This window comes from Cervus elaphus, chromosome 13, assembly GCF_910594005.1.
Source record: "Cervus elaphus chromosome 13, mCerEla1.1, whole genome shotgun sequence".
In the NCBI taxonomy this organism is placed as follows: Eukaryota; Metazoa; Chordata; class Mammalia; order Artiodactyla; family Cervidae; genus Cervus; species Cervus elaphus.
Genome location: NC_057827.1, coordinates 10,232,596 through 10,249,316, shown reverse-complemented (window position 1 = coordinate 10,249,316; position 16,721 = coordinate 10,232,596). Strand labels below are relative to the sequence as shown.

At 42.7% G+C, this 16,721-nt stretch overlaps 1 protein-coding gene across 1 annotated transcript in view; it reads right to left on the bottom strand.

The window, feature by feature from the left end:
• CERS3 (ceramide synthase 3) overlaps positions 1-15,004 on the bottom strand; it is a 147,711-nt gene extending 132,707 nt beyond the window's left edge. The window contains exon 1 of the mRNA XM_043922615.1: positions 14,820-15,004. The gene's annotated coding sequence lies outside the window, so the exon portion shown is untranslated. The remainder of the gene's footprint in view (positions 1-14,819) is intronic.
• Positions 15,005-16,721: the final 1,717 nt, after the last annotated feature.

Sequence of the window (16,721 nt, the reverse complement as noted above, 5' to 3'; positions counted from 1 at the left end):
CTCACCCTCTTCCCCAGTGCACACTCTCTCAGTGCACACTCTCAGTGCACACTCTCACAGTCTTCCCCAGGGCACACTCTCTCAGTGCACACTCTCTCAGTGTACACTCTCACACTCTTCCCCTGGGCACACTCTCTCAATGCACACTCTCTAGTGCACACTCTCACACTCTTCCCCAGTGCACACTCTCTCAATGCACACTCTCTAGTGCACACTCTCACACTCTTCCCCAGGGCACACTCTCTCAGTGCACACTCTCTCAGTGTACACTCTCACACTCTTCCCCTGGGCACACTCTCTCAATGCACACTCTCACACTCTTCCCCAGTGCACACTCTCTCAGTGCACACTCTCAGTGCACACTCTCACACTCTTCCCCAGTGCACACTCTCACACTCTTCCCCAGTGCACACTCTCTCAGTGCACACTCTCTCAGTGTACACTCTCACACTCTTCCCCAGTGTACACTCTCACACTCTTCCCCAGGGCACACTCTCTCAGTGCACACTCTCAGTGCACACTCTCACACTCTTCCCCAGTGCACACTCTCTCAATGCACACTCTCTAGTGCACACTCTCACACTCTTCCCCAGGGCACACTCTCTCAGTGCACACTCTCTCAGTGTACACTCTCACACTCTTCCCCTGGGCACACTCTCTCAATGCACACTCTCTAGTGCACACTCTCACACTCTTCCCCAGTGCACACTCTCTCAGTGCACACTCTCAGTGCACACTCTCACACTCTTCCCCAGGGCACACTCTCTCAGTGCACACTCTCTCAGTGTACACTCTCACACTCTTCCCCTGGGCACACTCTCTCAATGCACACTCTCTAGTGCACACTCTCACACTCTTCCCCAGTGCACACTCTCTCAATGCACACTCTCTAGTGCACACTCTCACACTCTTCCCCAGGGCACACTCTCTCAGTGCACACTCTCTCAGTGTACACTCTCACACTCTTCCCCAGTGTACACTCTCACACTCTTCCCCAGGGCACACTCTCTCAGTGCACACTCTCAGTGCACACTCTCACACTCTTCCCCAGTGCACACTCTCTCAATGCACACTCTCTAGTGCACACTCTCACACTCTTCCCCAGGGCACACTCTCTCAGTGCACACTCTCTCAGTGTACACTCTCACACTCTTCCCCTGGGCACACTCTCTCAATGCACACTCTCTAGTGCACACTCTCACACTCTTCCCCAGTGCACACTCTCTCAGTGCACACTCTCAGTGCACACTCTCACAGTCTTCCCCAGGGCACACTCTCTCAGTGCACACTCTCTCAGTGTACACTCTCACACTCTTCCCCTGGGCACACTCTCTCAATGCACACTCTCTAGTGCACACTCTCACACTCTTCCCCAGTGCACACTCTCTCAATGCACACTCTCTAGTGCACACTCTCACACTCTTCCCCAGGGCACACTCTCTCAGTGCACACTCTCTCAGTGTACACTCTCACACTCTTCCCCTGGGCACACTCTCTCAATGCACACTCTCACACTCTTCCCCAGTGCACACTCTCTCAGTGCACACTCTCAGTGCACACTCTCACACTCTTCCCCAGTGCACACTCTCACACTCTTCCCCAGTGCACACTCTCTCAGTGTACACTCTCACACTCTTCCCCTGGGCACACTCTCACACTCTTCCCCTGGGCACACTCTCTCAGTGCACACTCTCACACTCTTCCCCAGTGCACACTCTCTCAGTGCACACTCTCACTCTTCCCTAGTGCACACTCAGTGCACACTCTCACTCTCTTCCCCTGGGCACACTCTCACACTCTTCCCCAATGCACACTCTCTCAGTGCACACTCTCACACTCTTCCCCAGTGCACACTCTCACACTCTTCCCCTGGGCACACTCTCTCAGTGCACACTCTCAGTGCACACTCTCACACTCTTCCCCAATGCACACTCTCTCAGTGCACACTCTCACACTCTTCCCCAGTGCACACTCTCTAGTGCACACTCTCACACTCTTCCCCAGTGCACACTCTCTCAGTGCACACTCTCACTCTTCCCTAGTGCACACTCAGTGCACACTCTCACTCTCTTCCCCTGGGCACACTCTCACACTCTTCCCCAGTGCACACTCTCTCAGTGCACACTCTCACACTCTTCCCCAGTGCACACTCTCTAGTGCACACTCTCACACTCTTCCCCAGTGCGCACTCTCACACTCTTCCCCAGTGCACACTCTCTCAGTGCACACTCTCACACTCTTCCCCAGTGCACACTCTCTCAATGCACACTCTCTAGTGCACACTCTCACACTCTTCCCCAGGGCACACTCTCTCAGTGCACACTCTCTCAGTGCACACTCTCACACTCTTCCCCAGTGCACACTCTCTCAATGCACACTCTCTAGTGCACACTCTCACACTCTTCCCCAGTGCGCACTCTCACACTCTTCCCCAGTGCACACTCTCTCAGTGCACACTCTCACACTCTTCCCCAGTGCACACTCTCTCAATGCACACTCTCTAGTGCACACTCTCACACTCTTCCCCAGGGCACACTCTCTCAGTGCACACTCTCTCAGTGCACACTCTCACACTCTTCCCCAGTGCACACTCTCTCAATGCACACTCTCTAGTGCACACTCTCACACTCTTCCCCAGGGCACACTCTCACACTCTTCCCCAGTGCACACTCTCTCAGTGCACACTCTCACACTCTTCCCCAGTGCACACTCTCTCAATGCACACTCTCTAGTGCACACTCTCACACTCTTCCCCAGTGCACACTCTCTCAGTGCACACTCTCTCAGTGCACACTCTCACACTCTTCCCCAGTGCACACTCTCTCAATGCACACTCTCTCAGTGCACACTCTCACACTCTTCCCCAGTGCACACTCTCTCAATGCACACTCTCTAGTGCACACTCTCACACTCTTCCCCAGTGCACACTCTCACACTCTTCCCCAGGGCACACTCTCTCAGTGCACACTCTCAGTGCACACTCTCACACTCTTCCCCAGGGCACACTCTCTCAGTGCACACTCTTCCCCAGTGCACACTCTCACACTCTTCCCCAGTGCGCACTCTCTCAGGGCACACTCTCACACTCTTCCCCAGTATGCACACTCACTTCTATGAGGGAGAAACTTGTCGCACAGCCCTGGACCACTGGACCCCCAGTCTGCTTTTCTAGGCTCTCTTCTGCTCCTCTTCCCCTCACTTTCTGATCCCACAAGCAAGCTGGTTGACTTTATGGCCCTTAGAGCCAAAGGAAGCCAACTCTTTTCCTGCCTCAGGGCATGTGCATAGACTTCTCCTTCTACCTAGAATGCTTGGTTCATCCATCTTCACAGTACTCTCTCCTCCTTATCCTTCAAGTCTCAATTTGAGTGCCTGTAAGATCTTTATCAAACTTTTCCATGACCCCTGACCCCATCATTCCTACAGCTAAAAGAAACATTCCTGTTAGATTCTTCCATTACTGCATTCTTTTTCTTCGTAACATGTATCAAGTTTGTAATTATATATATGTTGATTTGACAAGAGTCCGTTACCCTCCCCAGACTTCAAGGTCTACTAGAGCAAGGACTACAGTTGTTTTGCTCACAATAGTATCTGTAAGTTGGCCTACAGAAACTGTAGAAACAGTAAGTTTTCAATAGATAATGACAGAGCCAGTATAACACAGTGGTCAATCACATGGACTTTGAAGACAGACAGTCTAGGTTCTGACACTTTAACTAGCTATGTGCCCTTGGACAACTAATGACAATTTCCTTATTTACAAAACCAAAATAATAATAGTACTACATTGATGAAGTTTTTAAAATGATAAAGTGAGCAAATATTTGTAAATGACTGTATTATATGCCTGTTAAATTGTAAATTGGAGTTAAGCTATTAAATACCATATTGCCCTTCTAAAGAGAGGAACTAAATGAACTTTCACTTCCTAAATTCTATACATGACACCTACTAAATTAGAAGACAAATTTAAAAATAACACTCAGTGCTAATGATGCTGTAAATGTTTTATATACACCATTTACATGTAAATATAAAACCATTACATTCCTATGTTACTGGTGGCAACATAAATGATACCACTGTCCTGGAATGGAATAATAAATTTTAGGAGACACTAAAATGTTTAAGCCTATCTAGAAATATGTGCTATCTGAATAAAAAAATTTAAACCCTAGTTAATAAAGAACACTTTAGTGTTAGTAAATAATGAATTTTTAAAATCTGAAATGTTTAAATACATTTTAAAATGTTAATTTTATGTAATAATACTCAATTAATGCTAAAAGTTGTGAAATTTATTGGAGAATGAAATGGCAACCCACTCCAGTACTCTTGCCTGGAGAATCCCATGGACTGAGGAGCCTGGTGGGCTACAGTTCAAGGGTTGCAAAGAGTCGACACGACTGAGTGACTAACACACACATGAAATTTATAAACATGAAAAGTGTTATAACATATTTAAAAAAAGAAAATTCAAAATTACATCTATACTATGAGCACATGATAGTATATGATCTATATAACATGCTATTTTAATCATATACATATATGTGTGAGCATGTTTATAAAGACAAAATCTAGATGAAACATGAAAACAATAATTGATATGCTAAAACAGCAAAATTCTGGGTATTTAGATTTGTAAATTATTGCTTTCCCAGTAGGCACCCAGCTTCCCATGACTAAAGGATGTTATTAAGGTGATTTATTTCACCTTATTTTTTTTAAGGGGCTAAGTTTTAAGTTAATGTTTCAAACACAAAAACTAATAGCTGATTTGAAATAAGGCAAGTTTGTTACCTAGGTAAAACTTATCACAGCCTTTCTATACACACAAACAGGTAACTAAAATTTTTAAATGTGCTTATTTGTTAACAGGAAGACAGATTCTTGAGACCTATAAACTGACTTTAGATTCTGGAGATAATAAAGATAACACAGCAAAAGGCATTTAAGGAGGCAGTAGTCACCAAAAAGTAATTCTCCTGGATGCCTCTTCACTTTTACCTGGTCTCTGGTTCATCTCTGACCTAGTCATTAACTGACAAAAACTGCCAAAGGCCAGCTCAGTACAGAGAAAGGCAAGTTACTGATGAAGTGTGTTCAGACTGGTAACACGGATAGGAGCTCACACAAAAACAGGTACGGCTGAAATCAGAAGGATATAAAGCAACATTACACAATAGGTAAGCTTCAGAAAAATGCAAATCCTAGGGTTCAAAGAAAAGGGGTCCAAGATGATTGAGAAGAAATCTATGAGAAAACAATACAGATTTGATAATTTTGCCTTCAAAGGTAGAATTCCCTTCCTCTCTTCCCCCTGCCCTGCCCCTTTTAGCTAAAGCTAACTTTAGAAGCCTAAAATACAAATTAATAGCTGGGTAACCAGAAAATGGTGTTGCAATGGAAAGAAATCTTAACGCAATTAGCATCATGTCAGCACATCCTTTCCAGCTGCTGTCAAGTACGTTGCTGTTCTCCTCCGAGTCCTTCCTCACAGGCTCTCCTCCCTTGTCTGGTGAGTCACACATCTTGCTTCACAAATTACCCTGTTATTAGTCCCAGGCACAAATGAGTGATGTAGGCAAAAGCAAGGGAGTTGAGAGCACTGTTGCTGCTAGTGACTCAGAGGAGCCCAAGGCGAGGCCCTCATTCTGTCTCAAGTTTTCCCATTGGAGAAACTGGAGGATTGGCTGGGTGCAGAGTCTGCAGAAGCTCCTGCCTCACTTAGTCTCAGGTCAGGAAGACTACCATACAAATCACAAACCTGCAATCAAAGAATTAAAAAAAAAAAAAAGGAATGCAGTGCTATGTACACCACTTCAAGTAGCTCACTGTCTTTCAAATAGCTGAAAAGAAAGAACCTTTGATCTAGAGTCAGAAGGCCTGGGTTCAATCTGTCACTTAATAGCTAAATGGTCTTGGACAACTCAGCCTCTCTGAATCTTCATCTGAATTACAATTAAATGGTGCTAATTCTACAAGAACCTGTTGTGGATTAAGAGTGATTAGGTATGTAAAAATATCTGAATACAGTGAAGTACAGAATCAATGTTATATAATGATACTATCTTCTTATCCTGACCTTATTGGGTAGGGGCAAGAATCCTTAAATCTTAAATAGCAAAATTAAATGCTAAGTTTAAAAAGATTCTCCAAGGGAGAGGAATGGGACACCTCCTGTCCTTCAAAGCTGCCTTCCTGCCATGAAGTTCACATCTCTCACAACTGAGAAAAGATAATTGATTTCGTATTTTTCTTTCAGTAAAGGAAGCCCACATAGCAGACACAAACTATGCTAAACAGACAGCCTGGACACAAGCCCTGGAGAGGCTGTACTGGGTAGTGTCACCTGGTTCCGACCTCCCCAAAGATCACAAGGGGGATGCCCAGACCTCCCCCACAACACACTGGGACAGAATTTCAGGACAGGACGTGTAGGAACCCAAGGCCTACTGGCCTGTCAAGAATAAGTGTTTGGGAATCTGAACACACATCCTCACCCCTTTAAAGCTATATGATCTCATCTGTAAAACAGGTATAACAATTTTTATGTCTGTAAAATCTAGGTCAGGATTAATGAGGCCATGTGTCTAAATCACTAAATCATAATGCTTGGTATATAGTAAGTGCCCAGTAAACTGCAGGTGTTGGTACTGTGGTCGCTATTTACATTTCCTCCTCAACAGTACTGTGGACTTCCAGGTGGCACCACAGCCAGTCATCATTCACTGATTTCCTACAATACCTTGATCAGTATTGAGGTTACTTGACCAAGTGTTAGTCGGGAAAAGCTTTTCTGAGGGATAATTCATTTCCTTGACAGGGTGGGTAATTAATTTTCTCAGTATCAGCAGGATTTCTTACATCATGGTACTTGTCCTGTGCAGTATCAACAAAGGAATCTTCTATGACAGAAAGTGAAACCTATAGAAGGGTGCACAGCCACATCTTGATCAAGAAGGAATTTGGGGGTTTCCCAGGTGGTCCAATGGTTAAGAATCCACCTTGCAATGCAGGGGATACTTGTTCGATCCTTGGTCCAGGAAGATCCTACATACCATGGAGCAACTAAGCCCATGTGCCACAACTACTGAAGACCGCAAGCCACAGAGTCCTGCTCTGCAATAAGAGAAAGCCCAAACACTGCAATTGAGAAGCTCAAACACCACAACTAGAGAAAATCTGTGTGTAGCAATGAAGACTCACTACAGCCAAAAATAAATAAACAATTTTTTTAAAAGGAAGGAATTTGGAACATCTATCTTACTCACTGACAAAGAGGAGGCAAGTTACTTTTAGGGAAGGACTTAGTGGCTCACCAGGGAAGGCTTCCCTAGTGGCTCAGAAGGTAAAGAATCCGCCTGCAATGTGGGAGACCTGGGTTCCATCCCTGGGTTGGGAAGATCCCCCCGGAGAAGGGAACAGCTATCCACTCCAGTATTCTGGCCTGGAGAATTCTGCAGACAGAGGAACCTGGCAGGCTATAGCCCATGGGGTTGCAAAGAGTTGGACTTGACTAAGCGACTTTCACTTCGGTGTTATCAGGGCAACATGATGAAGCAAGCCCCCAATTTTAATATTTAAAATATTTGTTTATGAAAGATTTTCTGCTGCCTCTGCAGAAGGAAGCATCCCTTGGAAAAGAACAAGATGACAAAGATTCCCATAGTCTTTAGATAAGGGTGGCATGTATGGGTGTGAGGGCCTACAGCAGAGGATAGGGATGCAGTGAAGAAGTGCAGAAAAAAAATCTCAATTACATGTTCCCAGTAGCTCTCTCCTTTGACTCAGAAATCATTAAAAAAGAACAAAAGACGGGAGATTTCCACCTAGCAAGTAGTGCTGACATGAGATTGGGAAACTGGGCACCTGCTGGCATAGTTACTGTTTCCTCCTTTGAGCAAAAGGGATAGGTCATGTCCCTTCCTCAGCCAGGGCAACTTCACTGTCTATGGCCACCAGCTGCTGCTACTTACTCACCAAAAGAAAATAACTTGTAAGATCTCAAAACTGAAAAGAACTACTCATTCCTGTCCAGGGCTATCTAATGCAAGAAGTCCCTTAATGAAAAAAAATGCATATAACACCCAGATTTTAAGTAGATGGGGGAAAGACAGAGACAGCAAGACGGGGACAAAGAGAGACACGCGGTGTATTTGCAAAGTCTAGAATACAGGGAAAATATCTCATCTACTAATTACACTTCTGGGAGAATTAATGATTAAAACCATGACTTTAAATTTACGGATCTTTTGCCTGCAAAAGTACCTGGAGGGAAAAACATCCTGGGTACATTATATGAAAATGTAACATATTATTTAAAAATAAAAATTTCCCTAGGTTTCCACACTTTTCAAATATACATTCTTTTGAAAAGGGCATCCTTAAATTTCTTTCCAATATATATTTATATGATTATCATTTGTCTCTTTGATTTCTGCCATTAGCTGCTGCGAATCAAAGAAAACACCACGCTGACACATACCATGGTCCCAAGTCAGTGCCACATCAGGTGTAGCACCAATTCCCCTTCCCTGGCTGGGGAAGGTCCAACATGTGCCAATTCAACCTGCTGCTACTCTACTGATCATGGGGTGGGATCTACAGGTTTCTAAGCCTTTTTAAAATTCCTTCTTTTCTAAACCAAAATTTATTGAGTATTTCCTCAATTTTTTTTTTCTGCAAACACACAGTAACCTGATTCTGTAAAGCAGGAGCACTTGGGAACCCAGAGAACAGTGGCGGAACTGGGGCTGGGCTGACCCACGGGGCAGGCTGCTGGTTCCACGTGCTGTAAGAAGGGGTTTCAAGTTCCCCTGTGTCATTCATGTTGGTGAAATTTAATTACAAACGTCTTAAGGATGACCAAAAGGAAAAAGATGTTTGCAAAGTAAACAAAATCATCATATGATATTCAATTCCTACTGTACCGAAGAGCACAGATCCAAAAGTTTATTGTTGTACCTGTCACATCCATATTAACACTTAGATCTTTATATATTTTGAGTTTAGAAACAAGATTTTCTCCATATAGATATTCAAATTGTCATTCTTTCCTTATAGTATCTATAATGTTATAAATCAAGGGTCTAATATGTATTGGAGTTAATGTATTGCATCTGATATGTAAAACAGAGGTCTATTTTTGGAATTTCTAGTCTTTTTAATTGGTCTAGTGTGATTTTGACTTTAATATATTTTTTTAAATTCCATAGTTAATTCTCCCTTTCAGCTAGTATTGAGAACCACTACCAGTTACAAAGGCTTTCCTGGCGGCTCAGTGGTAAAGAATCTGCTTGCAACGCAGGAGACACAGTAGACTCAGGTTTGATCCCTGGGCCAGGAAGATCCCTTTGAGGAGGGCATGGCAACCCACTCCAGTATTCTTGCCTGGAGAATCTCATGGACAGAGAAGCCAGGCAGGCTACAGTCTATAGGGTGGCAAAGAGTCAGACATGAGTGATGCACGCACCAGCTACAAAATTATTAGGTCAGACCAGAAAGGTTATAGAGTGGAATGGAATAAAAGAGAAAACATCAATACATATCAAATATTGTTTCGGAAACATTTTCCAATTAATGTGTGTGTGCATTCAAAGTGGAGATCTAAAAGTATTTACCATCAGTGATCATCAAAAAACAAACAAACAAAAAGGTTTGAAAACCACCACTAAAATGTAACCTGTGAAAAAAATTAGGAAAGTCCAACCTGAATATTATTTTACAGTCATCATCTAGCAAAGTTCTGAAGTTTTTCTCTTCCACAGGTGGTTGTAGACCAGAATTCACAGAAAGCAGATACACTGGAAACAAGCAAGGGAAAGCCACTTACAGCTAATGGAACAGGAGGAGCTCATTACAAGTCTGTAATGCTGATCTAAGGTCAGAAGTGACAGTGAGCCTGTGATGGGAACATCACACGTGAAAACTGCTCATCTGTACAGTGAGATTTGTTCAGCATCAGCATATTTTACAGCTTTAAAGTTTTAATCAGATGTCAAGCGAGAAAACAAAATTTGAGGTGAAGAAATTGAAGCCAATTTAGTTATTAAATGATGTTAAGTAATCTTCATTATTGAAGAAAAGGCTCTTAGAATTTTTGCTTGAATCTTTAAATAATTATTGTTCAGCCTGTCAGTCTAACCAGTGAGTACTTATTGACTATCTGCTAAAGTATGTCTGGCCAATGAAACCAAACGAAAGAAATGGGCCTTGTGTTTGAACGCAAGGACTCTATAAAGAACAAGTGGATTGTGGCATATGATTTTCCCTTCCTAATTACTTCATTTTAGAACATGGAAATGTAAGTAAAAATGATTTCAAATCCCTCAATGTAATATTTTATCTTTTCAAATAACCTAAATATATGTATTAGCTGTGAATTTTACAGTCTTCCCATTAATGAGAATTGTATTTGGTAATTATTTCACAATATATACAAAGATTAAATTATTATGTAACACCATCTGAAACTAATATGTAAATTATATCTCAGTTTTTTAAAAAGCTAGAAAACTGCTTCCATTTCTCCTTTCTCCAGGCCCAGTGACCACACATCACATGTTTCAGAGGGCAGAAGGCCCAATCCATTGCACTCTATGACATGAGAACTAAACTTTTGCTGCACACACAAAGTATGTATCTTTTGATTTTGTTTTTATATTATGCACACGAATGTGTGTGGATGTGTGTGTGTCTGTGTCTATGTCATGTGTGTGCATGTGTGTGTGTGTCTGTGTGGGGTATGTTTGTGTATATCAATCCTGAGCAGAGGGATTTGGAAATTCTGGTTAAGCATCTCAGTTTCCTGGTATTTCCTGAAGATATAATTCAGGGAAAAAAGGGAACATTTTCATTGAGTTGGAATTTCTGTACACTAAATGCCAGCTAGGAATCAGCTCAGTGCAGTTCACACTCCTTAGAACACTGCACAACTGCTCTCCAAAGACTTGCCAGGGACCATGTGGGCAAAAAATAAATAAATAAAGAGAAAATGGTTTTTAAAATGAACCGATTCAAGTCAATGCATGGCAAAACCAATACAATGCTGTAAAGTAAAATAAGTAAATAAAATGAACCAAAACATTTTCTATTTGAGCAGCATATAAACACTCACTGTCTGGGAAATTCTAAATCCTCCTACCTGGGAAAGGAGAAATGTATCTCAAGGTCACACTCCCTCTTACACAGCTCTCTTCCATTTGTTAATGGGTTTCCGCAGACTTTAAGGTCTGATAACAATGAAATTTCAAAATAATTTAACTGTTTCAAAACACAGTGATTGCTGCAGTCCACTTACAATAAAAAATCTGTCCCCCACAGAAATCCCTGGAGAGAATTCTGGCTATTACAGTATTATATAAGGTTCAGTTCAGTTCAGCTCAGCTCAGTCGCTCAGTCGTGTCTGACTCTTCACGACCCCATGAATCGCAGCACGCCAGGCCTCCCTGTCCATCACCAACTCCCGGAGTTCACTCAAACTCATGCCCATCGAGTTGGTGATGCCATCCAGCCATCTCATCCTCTGTCATCCCCTTCTCCTCCTGCCCCCAATCCCTCCCAGAATCAGGGTCTTTTCCAATGAGTCAACTCTTCGCATGAGGTGGCCAAAGTATTGGAGTTTCAGCTTCAGCATCAGTCCTTCCAATGAACACCCAGGACTGATCTCCTTTAGGATGGACTGGTTGGATCTCCTTGCAGTCCAAGGGACTCTCAAGAGTCTTCTCCAACACCATAGTTCAAAAGCATCCATTTTCGGTGCTCAGCTTTCTTCACAGTCCAACTCTCACATCCATACATGACCACTGGAAAAACCATAGCCTTGACTAGATGGACCTTTGCTGGCAAAGTAATGTCTCTGCTTTTTAATATGCTGTCTAGGTTGGTCATACCTTTCCTTCCAAGGAGTAAGCGTCTTTTAGTTTCATGGCTGCAATCACCATCTGCAGTGATTTTGGAGCCCCCCAAAATAAAGTCATCCACTGTTTCCACTGTTTCCCATGAAGTGATGGGATCAGATGCCATGATCTTGGTTTTCTGAATGTTGAGCTTTAAGCCAACTTTTTCACTCTCCTCTTTCACTTTCATCAAGAGGCTTTTTAGTTCCTCAAAGATTCTTAATCTCTCCATCCACCTGCTGTTTGAGGGTTTATTACCTATGCCTTAACTTAATTAGGCTTTTAACTTAGTTTATATTTTCACCCTTTAAAATCCTTGCTACAAGACACAATCTTAAGGCAACATGACCCATAAAATGAGGAGACTGATTGTTGCACTGGACCTACAAAAGTAAGTCTTGCCACTTTAGAAAGCCTTCTTTCATAATGCCGACTCTCTGGTCTGGGCTGACACAGAGTTGTTCAGTCATTCTGGGTCTACCAACTACATAAAAAAACTCAGGGTGTGTAAGACCAACAAGGTCACTGGTATGGGGTATGCAGGTGTTGACAGGAAAAGGAAGAATACAGTTGCACTGGATTTCAGAAGGAGCTTCCCTGTGTCCCTCTAGTATCTCTCTGATATGATCTGCAGTTCATTGGGATTCAAAGTTAGGGACAGATACCAAAATACCATTCTTGATGCCAAGTGGCATACTTAACTCCAGGCTTTTAGCTGGTAAGTAAGTCAATTGCTCTTGCCCCCAATCTGTCTTTATAAAGGTATATTATCTCCAGTTCAGGCTTTGTCCCTAAATTCACACTGGGGAGGCCCTGGAAAGCCCAGGGCTCTTGAGTAGATGGCCTGGGATCTAAAGCAAATGAATGGTTGCCACACTACACTCTGTTCCATGAGTTCTTGGAGCCAGACCCTCCTCCCACACCTATCCTGTCAGTAATGCTTCCACTGTGGCTTTCTGGGCCCAGGAAAACTCAGATGAATTCTGTGTGTGTGTGTGTGTGCATGCACGCGCGTGTGTAAATGTTTGCATAAAAGCACATCCTTCCTGACCTCTAACTCTGAAATGATTAGCAGAACAAACTGACTTCTGTAAAAGAAGTATCTGATGTTTTCGCTTTTTGCCTGATTTTACTATGTTTTAGGGGAATCTTTGCACAGGACTTTCATCACCCTGCTTCAGAGGCTACGTCAAAGCCAGACTGTATCCACCATAATCATAATGTGATTTTCACAGAAAGTCAGTCACACAATGATATAATAAATAAGCATCAGTTAGCTCCATGAGGGCAGGGTGTTGCCTCTGTTGTCACTGCTGATATCCCCATGCCCAGAACAGGATCCACCATGTCAAAGCATCAACAAGTTACTGGAGAAATGACTATTATTGATCGAAAGTCTACCATTTTTCAATCATGCAGATGGCACTTTCATTATTTGTCTCTCTAGTCCTTATAACAAGGCTATGTGATGGACATTACTATAATCAGCTTAAAAATAAGGAAACTGAGGTTTGAGGAATTTCACTAATTTGCCTAGGTCACATAGCAGGGATTCAAATCTAGGTCTGTCTGCCTTTCCAGTCTATGTTCAGTCAACTTCATCATGACTTCACCCCCAGAGCAGAAGCAAATATAGATTGACACTTGGTCCTTTGCTCTATCAGATATCAAAATTTGCATTTTATTATGGATTCAGAAACTCCTCCAGGTGACAAGGACTCATAAAGAGCTGATGGAAAAGGATAGGAATACAGAGGGCTCCAACCATACATATATTCCTGTGTGCAGAAAGGCAACAGAGTTCTGGCTCTCTCACTTGCCTACTATGCTGCTATAAATCTCACTGAGACTAAACTTCCTTATCTGAAAATGGCATGAGTCTTGTCTCATCGAATTAAATGTGAAATGCATAAATACACAATAAGGACTCAATTAGTGCAGTTTACCACTAAACCCAGAATTATCTTCAAACTTATGTAAATTAAGGTGATTGCTTTTAGAAATGACAGAAATTTTTTAATAGACTATACAATTATTATCTGAATCTATTTTCCTCTTTAAGAATTTGTCCCTTTTACTGATGACATTTTAAGTGGAAACCTCCTTTTTAAAAAAGGCTTGTAGGGGAGGGAAATGAAAGGTGTTGTTTAAAGTCTGAACCCTCACTTGTAGTGGAGAAAGACCTTGTATATTACAGATTACTGAATGAATCATCACCCAGAAAGTTTCCCAAATTTCTTTCCCTTGCTCTGTATAAGGCTTTTCAGGAAATAAAATTGCTCAAAAGAACATCCTCACTAAACATGGGTTAGAAAAAATAAAGTTTTGCTTTTGTTTTGTTTTTCTGCACAAAGCTGGAAGTTTTAGAATTAATCAGCTAATGTCTTCTAGACATGACATTATCTCCCTCAAGATGGAACAAGCTTAAAAAAGCTTGTCACTGTGAGATGAGCAAGCTCTGCCTTGTTCCAAATTTATGACATTCTTAAGTAGTCTGAAATGGCCTTCTCCGTGTTGCCTGGAGATCCATAGGCACTCTTTTCATTACAGCTTGAGTCAAGGCTTTCCAAATAAATCAAGCTACTCTGACAGAGCGTTCGGCCTCGTGTGATTTCACTCTCTGAACAATTCTTCCTGTGCCTTCAATGAATCAGTTTAAACTTGCCAAAGAGCAAGAAATACAAGCTAGAAGTAGAAGTTTGAATTCACCGTTTACTCTCCACTACTACAAACTTATCAAGCAAATGGCTTTGAACCTCTGTTTTCTGTCTCTCTCCCGCCTCAGGCCAAAAAACAAACATTTTGATCATTTCTCTCTCTCTCTCTCTCACGCACACACACATACACAGGGTCAAGGCTAACTTGGTTTTGAAGGTGCTCAAATAATAACAACATCCACAAGATGGTGCCTACCTTTCTGAAACTTCAGTGCACAAAGATGCCCCTGGTTTGTGAGGAGAGTCAGAGCCAGACTCCCAGTGCTCCAGCCAGCTTCGTTCTCATCAGAGAGCAACACACCTCACTGCTGTGTAAGCTCTGAAATACTTTCAGAGACCCACCCTCTAAAGTTGCAGGTCAAGATTTCTGACTGAGGGCAATCAGTGACGTGGGGCTCGGCTCCTGGAGGACACCTTCAGGTTATTCCTGATGCGATGCTGTTTCCTGTTTCACCACTTGGGGAGGAGAAGAGTGGAATCCATTGAGACAGTGAATTACAAATGCATCAATTGCTTCATCATTATTGCATTTCAGCGCACACAGTCATTCGTCAACTACTACTCAGGATACTCTTGTTCTTTGTATTAAAAGGAAGGGGTTTAGTGGCAGAGAGAGACCCAAAACACTGCTGACAGCCCTACACAGTCCTCTGAGCTGGTCTGACAGCGCGTTACTCTCCAGAAGCCTGAAACGTGGGCATGGATTTTGCTAGCTAAATCACCACCACTACGACCACCACCACCACACCACAAAACTAACTGAGGAGCATCACTCTCAGAAATGCAATTTTTCCACCTGTTTCCTAGCAATTGAAAAAAATCCCCTTTCTGAACCATAATGTGACTCAAAAAATCAGGTCATCTTTTTTTTTTTTTAGAATAGTTGGATGTGATTCGCTTTGTTTTGTGTCTCAAAGAACAATCATCACAGACTAGGAAAGACAAACTTAGTGGTATGATGTAAATGTTGTTTGCCTGCTTCAGACACTTCCATTGTAAAGGCAGGTGGCCCTCATTTTACAGAGCTTGAGATGTTACACCTTTTGGGACCATTTTCACTTTCCTTTGGGAAGATGAAACAGCTGCAAGCGTGGATTATTTAAAGGTGCTCTGACAAGTAAAAAAGCTTCAACAAGTTGATTCCTGTCCATCTCACAAGCCGAACCTCGCCTCCCAGGAGGTCTGGGCAGTGCCGCCTCCCTGAAAACCTGGTTTGAGGCTCTCCTCATTGGCTGACTCCAACCGCTGAAAGACAGCTTTCTTCTTCTGTCAGCTTAATAGCTGACAGCAAAATAAAAGTTGACTAGAAGCAGAGAAGGGGAAAATGCCAGTTTGAAGTTCTCTGAAACTTTACAGTTTCTCAAATTTCCCTAATGAATTTAGTTCAAACAAGGAAAACTGGTCAAGGCCCTCTCACTCAACACTTGCTTATGCAATTCTCCTAGTCTGGTTTTCTCTTCTCAGATTTTTTCTATTAAAGGGTTCATAAATTTTAAAGCTCATTTGGCAGGCAGTGATCTTTCAGCAGAGTGGGCACTAAATGCACAGACTGTGGTTCAGATCTTATCAGATCTTTCCAGGAGACTATGCAGAATTACCCCACACTGTACTTTTCTAGTCTGTTGTTCAGTCGCTAAGCTGTCTCTGACTCTTTGCAACCCTGTGAACTGCAGCATACCATGCTTCCCTGTCCTTCACTATCTCCTGGAGTTTGCTCAAACTCATGTCCGTTGAGTAGGTGATGTCTTCCAACTATCTCATCCTCTGTTGCCCCCTTCTCCTCTTGCCCTCAATCTTCCCCAGAATCAGGATCTCTTCCAATGAGTTGGCTCTTTGCATCAGGTGGCCAAAGTATTAGAGCTTCAGCATCAGTCCTTCCAATGAATACTCAGGACTGATTTCCTTTAGGATGGACTGGTTGGATCTCCTTGCTGTCCAAGGGACTCTCAGAGTCTTCTCTAGCACCACAATTTGAAAGCATCAATTTTTCGATGCTCAGCCTTCTTTATGGTTCAACTCTCACATTTGTACATGACTACTGGAAAAACCAGAGCTTTGACCGTATGAACCTTTGTTAGCAAAGTGATGTCCCTGCTTT